At 41.2% G+C, this 12,125-nt stretch overlaps 1 protein-coding gene across 8 annotated transcripts in view; it reads left to right on the top strand.

Moving 5' to 3' along the window:
• The window catches only part of PRUNE2 (prune homolog 2 with BCH domain), a 539,766-nt gene that overhangs the window by 364,828 nt on the left and 162,813 nt on the right, over positions 1–12,125 (top strand). Inside the window, exon 1 of one of the 8 annotated variants that reach the window (XM_075318158.1) lies at positions 8,762–8,970. The exons of the other annotated variants lie outside the window; for them this stretch is intronic. The gene's annotated coding sequence lies outside the window, so the exon portion shown is untranslated. Of the gene's footprint in view, positions 1–8,761; positions 8,971–12,125 lie in introns of those variants that run through there. 8 annotated transcript variants of the gene reach the window in all.

The raw sequence follows: 12,125 nt of genomic DNA, 5'->3' as shown, positions 1-12,125 counted from the left end.
AATCTTTGGCTTCACCTAGAAAGAAAGGAAATGGGATAATGAAACGTTACATTTTTTCCACATACTCTCCACTGATGTCAACATACTTCTTGCATTGGTATTCCAAGTTCTGTAAGCCTAACAAAATAACAAAAAGAAGGATTTTGGTTGTGCCTCAAACCAGGCATCCATACCAGCCATGGCATCAGAAATGGTGTGAAATTCGGTACCCTTCAGGTGTGTAAACAGAGGATAGTCGGAGGGAGCTAGATATAGTGAGTAAGGTGGGTGGTCAACCAGCATTGCCAGTTTTGCCGTGGTTACTTGTGCAGTATGAGCGGAGGCATTGTCTTGCAAGCACAAGATTCCTTTGTACAGCTTGCCACGCAAATTGGCCTTCAGAGCTGCCTTCAATTGGTTCAAAAGTTCAATGTAATGCCTTGCATTGATGGTGGAACCCATTTGAAGGTAGTCCACTAGCAGCACAGCCTCCTTATCCCAGAACACAGACGGCATCACCTTAGTGGCTGATTTTTGCACCCTGAACTTCTTTGGATGAAGAGAACCACTGTGCCTCCACTCTTTTGACTGCTCCTTGTTTTCAGGATCATACAAATAAATCTAGGTCTCATCCATAGTGACCAGTCAATCCAGGAAGTACTTATCAGTCCAAAAACACTGACAAATGGACCGGGAAGTTTTCACTCACATGCGTCTCTGATCTGTTATCAAATATTTGGGGCCCACTTTGCAGATAGCTTCCTCATGTCCAAATGTTCATGGATAATGACACAAACACATTCACGGGAAATCCCCATGATGTCTGCTATTGTTTTAGATGAAATTCGTTGATTCTCCAGTATGAGGTTGTGCAGCATCGAAGATCTGCAGAACAACAACCAGTCTCAGTCGTCCAGGACATTCCTCTTCATTGGTGCTGAAGTGGCCCGTTTTAAATTTGGCAACCCAGTTCTTAACTGTGGAATATGAAGGCCATTGATCCCCCAATGTCTGTGACATATCATCATGAATATCCTTTGTGGACTCTCCGTGCAGAAACAAGAATTTTATCACTCCTCTGCTCTCAGTTGCTGTGAATATCGCATTAGACTCCGCCATTTTACTTTCCCGCGTGCGTAAAACACTGTTGCCATAACCAACAAACACAATTTTGAAAACATACAGTATATTAGACACATAAGGGTTTCATATGATGTAACATCCGTTACCCTAGAAACAAAAAATGGTCACAAAACCAAAGACTTATCAGCAGCCTCTCATATAATTGAAAAGCGTAGTTATTGCCATTAATATCCATTTTGCTATTATGATAATTTAATATTATGATGATTATGGTAATCTTTGGATATAAACAATGTAAAAAGTTGTCCAATCTGTCCTGTGAACTTACTCCTCAATTCCTCATTGTCTTTGCACCTTTTTTTTGAGGATTAACCCTAGAATGCGCAACGATAGAAATCAACCATAGAAAACAAGTAACCTAACAGGCATGGAGGCCCCAGGTTTGCGTTCTAGTGGTTAAAAATGATTCATGTGTCATTTATATTTGCGACTTATTCCTTATTAAAATTCCACAATTTTTAAATGAACTGTATTTCAAGTCAACAATTTTTTTATCAGCATTATGGTCATAATTTTGGTTATTCAAATGTTTTTGTTTAATTCTTTATTTCTTTTGCCACTTTTCAAAATTTCACAACATTTTTATACAGATTATACTCTAATGCCCTACTGGAACATAAAATCTGTCTATTTTTATTTTTTGCGCAGTTGAAGACTTGCAACATTTTAAAGGTTCATGTGACTTTTTGCTCTTAAAAGTGCAAAATAAGGTAAACGACAAGAAAAAAAACTTTGATTTTATACAAAATTCATGAACCACATGCGCCTTTTAAAAGAATTTGGTGCAACAAAAAATGGCAGTAAATACTACAATATGAAAAAAAAGGTGACTTTAAAAAATGCAAGTGGTGTATCAAGTCTTTTAAGCTTAAATATGATATGGGTTTATACATATTTGTAAAATGGTTGACTCCTGGCAGTAAATTGCTGACAGGGAGATATCATGGAGTTCTGTCATCCATTCACTCACAACAAATATATTACAGAAATTTCTGCCATGGTGTGCATACGTCATCGTATACACTGCCCCTTTGATCTTCTAAAACTGTAAAACTGCACATTTTACAGTGCCCTTTAATTATGGCCTACCTAAGACACACCTGTGCAATAATCATGCTGCCTAATCAGCATCTTGATATGCCACACCTGTGAGGTGGATGGAATATGTCGGCAAAGGAAAAGTTATTCACACATCCGTGATAAAAAGATTTGTTTTTTACGGTCCGTGTTGAAGGTGCGTATGGCCATATGTGTGCCGTGATTTTGGCATATGTGTGTTTTCCGTGTGCTATCCGTAATAGCACATGGAGATCAGGACTAGGGATGAGCGAATGTATTCGCCACTATTCGGTATCCGACGGATAATGGGGTATTCGAGGTATTTGCTATCCGATGGCTAATATGGTATTCGCTCTGGTACGTTCATTTTCATTTCTGGACGTCCTGGTGCCTTTTTCCAGCCAATGAACACATCTGACGTTGCTTGCCCTCATTGTAACGTCGCAGCCATCTTTGTTGTGGTGTTACTGTGATTGGCTTGGCCGCACGGCTATATAAGCCAGCGGCCATTTTGGTCAGTCGGTCTCTCCCTCTCTCTTTCTTACTCACCGATCACGGGCGCGGCGCTGCACGGCTGTCACACTGTGGCGGGTTCTCCAGCTTTTGAAAATGCCGGCCGCACATTATTCAATCTTGTATTCCCTGCTTCCCCCACCCACCAGCGCCTATGATTGGTTGCAGTCAGACATACCCCAATGCTGAGTGACAGCTGTCTTACTGCAACCAATCACAGCCACCGGTGGGCGGGTCTATATCGTGAAGTAAAATAAATAAATAAATAATTTAAAACAACGACGTGCGGTCCCCCCCAAATAATACCTAGCCGAGGTGCGACAGTCCCGACATGTATCCGGCGCTTCCAGATTGCCGTGATGCGGTGGCAGTAATGCGGGCATCACACGGTACAATATATCTGGTGATATGTCGTCGGGGTCACATCGTTAGTAACGCACATCCGTCATCGTCAGAGATATCGTACCATGTGACACCTATGAACGAGCAGAAATACTCACCTTCTCGTTCATCGTTGACACATCATTCATTTTCATAATCTCGTTCATCCTTCTGTGCTCCAGTTGTTCGTCGCTCCCGTGGCAGCACACATTGCTCTGTGTGACACCCCGGGAGCGACGAACACAGCTTACCTGCGTCCCGCTGGCAATGTGGAAGAAGGAGGTAGGTGGGATGTTTACGTCCCGCTCATCTCTGCCCCTCCGCTTCTATTGGCCGGCTGCCGTGTGATGCCGAACGTCCCTCCCCCTTCAGGAAGAGGATGTTCGCCACCCACAGCGACGTCGCCCGGGAGGTAAGTAGATGTGACGGGTTGTTAACGACTTTGTGCACCACGGGCAACTAATTGCCTGTGACGCACAAACGACGGGGGCGGGTGCGATCGCTTATTTATCGCCCCGTGTGACGCTTGCATAAGGGTAATATAAGGAGTTAACAGCAACGCATCGCTGCCACTAAGTTCAAGATTAGTAATGGCAGCTTCTATGACACGCCATCACTAATCTGTAAGTAAAGTAAATAAACACACCCAAAAAAATCCTTTTTTTGAAATAAAACACCAAAAAAAACCTCTGTCACTACTTTATTAACCCCCCAAATATCCAGGTTTGACGTAATCCACACTCGGCAACGTCTGTGAGCGGGTGCTCAATGCAGTCTCATTCCGTGAACTGCCCCAATTGATTTTAGAGGTGTGTCCCGCGGCTCACAGCTGATTTCCGGCTCCTCCCCTCAATGCATAATTAAATTAAATTATAAATAAATAATAATTATATATAAGTTAAATTTTTTACCAGGTCGGGATTCGAACTCATGAGCTAATGGTTCATAGGTAGTAGCTCTACCCATTGAGCCACTGCCTGTAATGATAGATAGATAGATAGATAGATAGATGGATGGATGGATGGATGGATGGATGGATGGATGGATGGATGGATGGATGGATGGATGGATGGATGGATGGATGGATGGATGGATGGATGGATGGATGGATGGATGGATGGATGGATGGATGGATGGATGGATGGATGGATAGATAGATAGATAGATAGATAGATGATAGATAGAGGGATGGATAGATAGATATATAGATAGATGATAGATAGAGAGATGGATAGATAGATAGATAGATAGATAGAGGGATAGATAGATAGAGGGATAGATAGATAGATAGATAGATAGAGGGATGGATTGATAGATAGATAGATAGATGGCCCCCCCAATCCCCACCCTGGATATGCCCCAACCACCGTTACTACAGTCCCCACCCTGGATATGCCCCATCATAAGCCATGGACTTCCATAGCCCCCATCCTAGAAGTGCCCCCACAGTCCCCACCCTGGATGTGCCCCATCCATCCTTCCTACAGTCCCCACCCACCATCCCCACAGCCCCAGTCCCTAATGTACACTTGCTTTGGCAAAACTAATTTGTATTTGGTCCTGCCAATAAAGCTTATTTGATTTGATTTGATTTGATAGAGGGATAGATAGATGGATATATAGAGGGATAGATAGATAGATAGATAGATGATAGATAGAGTGATGGATAGATAGATAGATAGCTAGAGGGATAGATAGATAGATAGAGGGATAGATAGATAGATAGATAGATAGAGGGATAGATAGATAGATAGATAGATAGATAGATAGATAGATAGATAGATAGATAGATAGATGGATATATAGAGGGATAGATAGATAGATAGATAGATAGATAGATAGATAGAGGGATAGATAGATAGATAGATAAAAGGATAGATGGATAGATAGATAGATAGATAGATAGATGGATAGATAGATGGATAGAGAGAGGGATGGATTGATAGATAGATAGATAGCTAGAGGGATACATAGATAGAGGGATAGATAGATGGATAGATAGAGGGATAGATAGATAGATAGATAGATAGAGGGATAGATGGATAGATAGAGGGATAGATAGAGGGATTGATTGATAGATAGACAAGATAGATAATGGATAGATAGATAGATAGATAGATAAAAAGGATAGATGGATAGATAGATAGACAGGCAGACCGATGTCAAACACATATATAATGTCCCACCTCCCTGCATATTTTAAGCTGGCACTCTTTAGTGACTTTCATGTGGCACTAAAGGAAGCCTAGCCTTGTATTTAGCCACAAAAAATAAATAATTAAAAAAAAAGCGACATGGGATCCCCCCCATTTTTGATACCCAGCTAGGGTAAAGCAGATGGCTGTAGCCTGTAGACCACAGCTGACAGCTTTACTTTGGTTGGTTATCCAATTTGGAGGGCCCCCAGGTTCTTTTTTATAATTATTTATAAATAAATAATAAAAAAATGGGGTTACCCCTAAATTGGATTACCAGCCAAGGTAAAGCGGACAGCTGTGGTCTGGTATTCTTAGGGTGGGAAGGTCCATAGTTATTGGCCCTTCCCAGCCTAAAAATAGCAGGCCGCAGCCGCCCCAGAAGTGGCGCATCCATTAGATGTGCCAATCCTGGCACTTCGCCCCAGCTCATCCTGTGCCCTGATGCGGTGGCATCAAGTCCAGCACTTCGTGATGTCATGGCGTCTATCAGATACCCGACATCACCAACTGTCAGTAATAAAAGTAGAAAAAAAAAATGAGACAAAAATTATTTGAAAAAACTCTCCTCAAAACATTCCCTCTTTCACCAATTTATTGTAAAGAAAAAAAATCACTTGTAATCCATTTTGGAAGTCCCACGACGACTCTGGACCTTCTAGAATATGGGGGGCACACTCAGGGAACGTGTCCCCAATTTTCTAGGAGTGCAGACCCTCCATGTGAGGAGTGTGGGTGCAAAGAATCTGCACCTACCCTCCCCAGGTCACAACAGCAGAGTGCGTGCAGCCAGCGCAGCTCCACAGCTCACACTAAACACAGGAAGCTAAGCTGACAGCTGCGCTCTGCGCATGCGCCCAGCGTTCATTGTGAAGGAGGAGGGATGCGGGGGATCAACGCTGCAAAAAGGTAAAAACAGTGGGGGAACAGCGGAAAACACCTGGGGAGAATGGGGGGTGACTTAGGTGGACCCAGTGAGGAGTTTTCTGTCGCATGTGTCATGGCACATGCGACAGAAATCAGAGGAAGAGTCTGAAGGTGGGTGGCGTGGTAGTGTACGTGCTGTCATCTTGGATGAATCGGGAGGGGGCAGAAATGCAGTGAGGCACCTTGAATAGGTTGTGCCCATACTGTTTCTGCCTTTTCCCATCCATTTCAGCCTCTTCCTCAGTCACCACAGGTCACCCACGGGTCCAACATGAAATTATTCTGTTTTCTATTAGACTTGCATTGGGCGTTGGATATTTGCGAATACTCGAATAGCTGCAAGCTATTGGTTGGATATCCGTCGAAGCGAATAATAGGGTATTCGATCATCCCTAATCAGGACCTTTTTACTCACCTGTCCCCAGCGCTGCTGTTTCCAGCGCTGCTGTCTCCAGAGCTGCTGCTTCTGGGTCCACAGTGCAGTGAATATTCAAGAGCTTAGTGAGCGGGTCCAGAAGACAGCAGCGCTGGAGACAGGTGAGTATAGAAAATCATTTTATAACGGGCGTGTGAAGGAGGCTTAACAGATTCAGACACATTTGTGAACAATATTTGAATAAAAAAGTCCTTTTGTGCACATAGAAAAGTCTTAGATTTTGGAGTTCAGCTCATGATAAATGGGATTAAAAACAAAAGTGTTGCATTGATATCTTTGCTCAGTGTACATCTTCATCACATGTTGGTTTTGGGTGTATGGCGCAAACTCTGCTCAATACATAACCTGCAAAGGCAGAAAGACATACAAACAATACCTAAAGACGACGTATATCATGTCTATGAATTTGCACCCAAGTATTAAAAATGGAGCTTATAATTATGTAAGGTTGACCAATTCCCTTTGATCCTCTAAAAAGAGAGAGAATGTTTAAAACTGGATGTAAGTACTGGTTTGCCCGGAGCCAACGCTGACGCCAGAGAAAACTCGGTGACTTCTACAAATGGATAAATAAATAAATTGCAAAGATTCTCCTATCCATTACAATGTTACTCACAGACAGCCCATGGACTGATATCATCATTGTGCTGTTTGTGATTTTCATGGATTCATAAACTTGTATTGATAATTTTTATTTGTGATGCCGGCAATTTCTACATCATTTTTGCACACGGTCCCAAAAAAATACAAAACCATAGACATGTGAACAGTCCACTAAATTATAATGGGTGCTGTATGTGTTGTATCTGAGAAGACCATGAATAGAACACGTATATGAAAAAGAGACGTCTGAATGAGGTCTTTTACTTCTGGTACTGCCAGCACTGATTGGACATTGTCAATGTGTATACAGACAAGCTTCATTGACAGGAGGCTTGGTAAAGATCATTTATTTCCAGAGAGAAAACTAGAGCAACAGTATAAGGCAAATTTGTATGAAAAGGTGTCAGGAAGGTCGACATGGATCCTGTCATCTCTAGAAATGCTAATTTCTACAGATATAGTGATAATCTGCAGGTAAAGAATGTTTTAATCCTGTCTTGCAAGTTTATTGGAGCAGCAGCTATATGGAGAACATTCTCTACCAGTTCTCTGGGCGGTGCAGTGGCCTATAACACTCCCCAGTCATTACGCAGTGAGAGCTGTAATCCGGCCTGGCACATTGATTGACAGCCAGCAAATTAATGTGTAGTAATAATAATAATAATAATCTTTATTTCTATAGCGCCAACATATTCCGCAGCGCTTTACAATTCAGGAAGATAATATACAAACAAGTAACAGCGGTGATTGTTATAGCTCCCTGCACTGCCAAATGAATGGAAGTCGGCGGTTGCAGGGAGAATATAACTTCATTTTTTCCTTGTAGCCTCACTTACAGTAACACTGTGAGACGTGATTTAAATGCTATTTACCTGTAGATTACTACTGTATGTGCAGGCAAATTGGTTTTATGTAAGCTAAAATAGCTCTATAGGGGTAACGGTTCCATTTTGTTGAAAATTGATGGAGAACAAGACAGGTTAGGTCAAATTCACAGTTGCAAAATAATTTGTAATATTTTAACTTTATTGAATAATATGAAAGAATTACCAAGCATAAATTAATTTTGTTATCATTACTTATTATGCTTTGCTTGTATAGCACTATCATATTCCGCAGCAGCTTACAGTCATCATCACTGTCCCCATTGGGGCTCACAATCTAAATATCTATAAAGTGTGAGAGAACCCAGAGGAAACCCACGCAAACATGGGAAGACCATACAATGTCCATGCAGACTTATCCTTGGTGGGATTTAACCTCAGTACCCCAGCGCTGTAAAGCAATAAGTGCTAACCACTGAGCCACTGTGCTATCCATATGTTGGGATATTACATCTTCTGATTAAAGAAGCTCTTCATTTCGCACACTATAAATACACTATTCCTAGAGGAGAGTGAGATAATAGACAGCGAGCCAGACTTCTTGCTGTAAATAATGCATACGTTATTGAATGGGTTAGCATCACCGACAAGCTCCATGACTCTGCACTGTCAGTTTTATTGAGTCCTCCTCAATCTGCCCTTCAAACCACTGCATCTGCCTCTGCTTTCGGCTGCATTTAGCTGACTGCTAGAAAGCAGGTGATCATCTCTCTTTGGATGAACCACCGATCATGTGATCAGAACATGGTGGAACGCTGTATTCCATGCAAAACAAAGAGGAATGCTGAAAATACGGTAATCCTGGGCAGAAAGTCTCAGCAGGAAGGGACGCATCTGAACCCTTTGCAAGGTAAATTCATGTTTACAAAGAATGACCGCAATTATTAACCCATGCTTGCTCAGGCCTTTGTCTGCTTTTCACAAAAGAAGCAGCCGGGAGTGAAGAACAGAGCTGGCCGGATGCGATGCTCCAAGGCATCGCTGCCTCTCGCATCCAGGCAGCTGGTTACTAATTCCAGATTTAGAATCTCTACGCAGCCGACACTGAGGCTTCATTTGTGTTACAGGATTTGATGGGACGGGTTATGATGGAGCATGTTATATATTCTCTCTATTCTATATAGACAGAGGTGCAGCCTATGCAACATATCCTCGGCCTGGAAATCTCGGGCATTTGGCTATTTACTGTGTCATCATCCTATTTGAATGTGTACATCAAACACATCAGCATCAGCATTTAAGCGGAAGAACCAAAATCTGTACAAATATGTAATCCTAATTTAGATATAGTTTTACATAATACAGTCTAAAGATGGAAACAGGCATCCAAGGGGTGGTAGTCATTGTTTGGTGTCCTGAAAGCATTAACCCTTGTATGTACAAATAATAATGTGGTTGCACAGGGTTATTTTTCTATAGAGCTGCAATAGGAATTGGTGTTTTCTTTTGTATAACACAGCTCTTATGCTAAAAAAATGATCCTTTAAGTACTACATACTACGGCTTGTCTAGCGTATATACCATCTCTAATGAGAGAAACAATGCAATACAAAAAAAAAGAACAAACACTAGATGTGCAAAATAATTGTCATTATTTTGTTTTTTATATCTTTCTATTAACCACAATGGGAAAGCAATGATTGATTTTCTTTAGTTGATATTCAGTAAATTGAAAATTACTTTTGCCAATTTCAAGTTATTTTAGTGGCCATTGTGGGTTTCTCTTACTTTAACATAAGGGTACCAACAATTTTGTCCATGTGTTTACTTGTGATAGGCCCGTCTTTGAGGACAGGAGCAGAGATGATGACTGAGGACCTTTAGGAAATGATTGGGACTTATATTTGCACAGAAAATGCCACTGTTATCATCTACATGTCATACCATAAATAAACACCATGTGGGAAATAAAAGAAAACTACTGTTCTATCATGCTAACCTGCTTACTTAAAGAATGACTCCTACTAATATTTATTTTTTTTCATTAAATGTGTTTATATATTTATGTAATGTGGTGTGAGTGTATAATATAATCACCTACCGCTGCTGGCTTCGGTGTCCAGCCACATTCTGCTCCTCTTCTCAGTGACGTCACAACAATTGCTACTCTCCAGCTCACTTTATGTGTGAGACAGAAGTTTCTTTTACAATGCAAGTCTATGGAGCCTTGTTCAGAGGCTCTATAGACTTACATTTAAAAAGCCATTTATGGGTTATGCAGAACATAATGTGACCCAGAGAGTCTGCAGAGCAGTGATATCACTGAGAAAAGGAGCAGCGCACTGGATCCCAGAAAGTGCAGAGGTAAGTGAGTATATTAATGCATGCAAACTACACACCAAACACATACCACATTTAATGAAAAGAAATATTCACAGATATGCTTCTTTAAAGGACTTGTGTGATACATTAACTATCTATTTTTAAGCCCTAACCACTTTCAAAATTTGCTTTATTTTGAAATTCGCTACTGTTCTCCCTATTTTGCTAATCCCTTTATCTGATTTGTTTAGTTTACTCCTTGTGAAGTTTTGTTTTTTGTTTGAGGGGTGTCTCAAACAGGACATCACCAGGAAGATCATCCAAATGTAATGTCATCATGGGGCAGCACTGTGGTCACAGTTTTTTCCACTACCATCCCCTGATGATGTTTGGAATTAATTGTGGTGATTCTGATGGATGCAGTTTCTATCACCTCCATACTTTTCAGTCCCCACTGCCACACAGCTTCTGTCACAGCTACCCCACATCTTCAGTCCCTACCACGATACTTACCACGATACTTCATGATACGTCTCGTTTCAGTGAATGAAATGGTGGTAACAGAAACAGACTGGCAGTGGGGACAGAAGATGAAGGGTGACGGGGGCTGAAGAAGTGTGGCTGCATGAGAGAAGATGTGGTCAGCGATCAACTCTGTCAGTAATGTGTGGCACAGGAGGAAGCTGTTTCCCATGTAACTGGGGATACCATAGTCACAATTGAAAAATTAACAATAAAGAGGAAAAATGCTTGGTCCCCAGAAATCTTTTTGATTTTTTTGTGGGACAAATCATATTAAAAAAAAAATATATGTACACTGTATATGGAACATATGCAAAAAAATAATAATAAAAAACTTCCACTGTAAAAATTACAAGATGTTTTTAAATAGAAAATACATTTTATTACAAATACATACTAAAAAAACCATCTGCCTGACCATAGTAACCTGGAGAATACATTCAAAAGGTTATTTGGTGTAAAACATATAACTTAAAAATTTGACCCCACCAAAATTAAAAAAAAAAAAACAGAAGTAAAAATAATACAATGTATCCTACATAAAACCAAGCCTCTATCACAAGGTTTATGCGGGTATTGCCAACTGTCAAGGCAGCATCTGGATCCATGGAGACTACAGATTTTGGCACTCTGCCTACTAACTTTTCTGTCTGTGATCAGCGCAGGGAGACTTGGGTGTTGACCAACAGACTTGTAGTTCATAGGCAGGCTAAAATGAGTTACTCCCTTCTGGGCTTGTTGTTAATCTTCTTTGATCACATGCTGTGGGAGAACCAGTCACATTGGCTCCCTTCTTTATATGCTGACTGGAAAATTCCATTATCGCTAGTCTATACTCGTCTGAAGAGGTGGTATGGTCCAGACTTACTGGTGGTTGTAGTACTTTATTGCTGTGAGTGGTTGTGGTGTTAACCGTTATTGTCCTTTTGTTGCTGCCTTACTTCTCTTGCTTTTCTCCTTAGTATCTTAATGTATGTTCCTTTGATTTTGTAGTGTGTCTGACTTTTGGTTTTTCTCTGTCTGTCTTTATCTGTGTTGCCATCACACTTCTGCCCCTTCTTTCCCGGGGCGGGGGCAATAAATTAGTTCTGGTCAGGAGAATAGCTTGGCACGGGACTCAGGCATCTCCACCATTAGAAGTTACCCTGATGTTAGGGACAGTACAGGAGCCCTCTGTCCCTTGCTATCCTGTCCTATTCACATCGTGACAGCCTTATAGCC

Source organism: Anomaloglossus baeobatrachus, chromosome 1 (assembly GCF_048569485.1).
Source record: "Anomaloglossus baeobatrachus isolate aAnoBae1 chromosome 1, aAnoBae1.hap1, whole genome shotgun sequence".
NCBI lineage: Eukaryota > Metazoa > Chordata > Amphibia > Anura > Aromobatidae > Anomaloglossus > Anomaloglossus baeobatrachus.
Note: the sequence above shows the minus strand (reverse complement) of the source record. Positions and strands in the feature narration are given on the sequence as shown.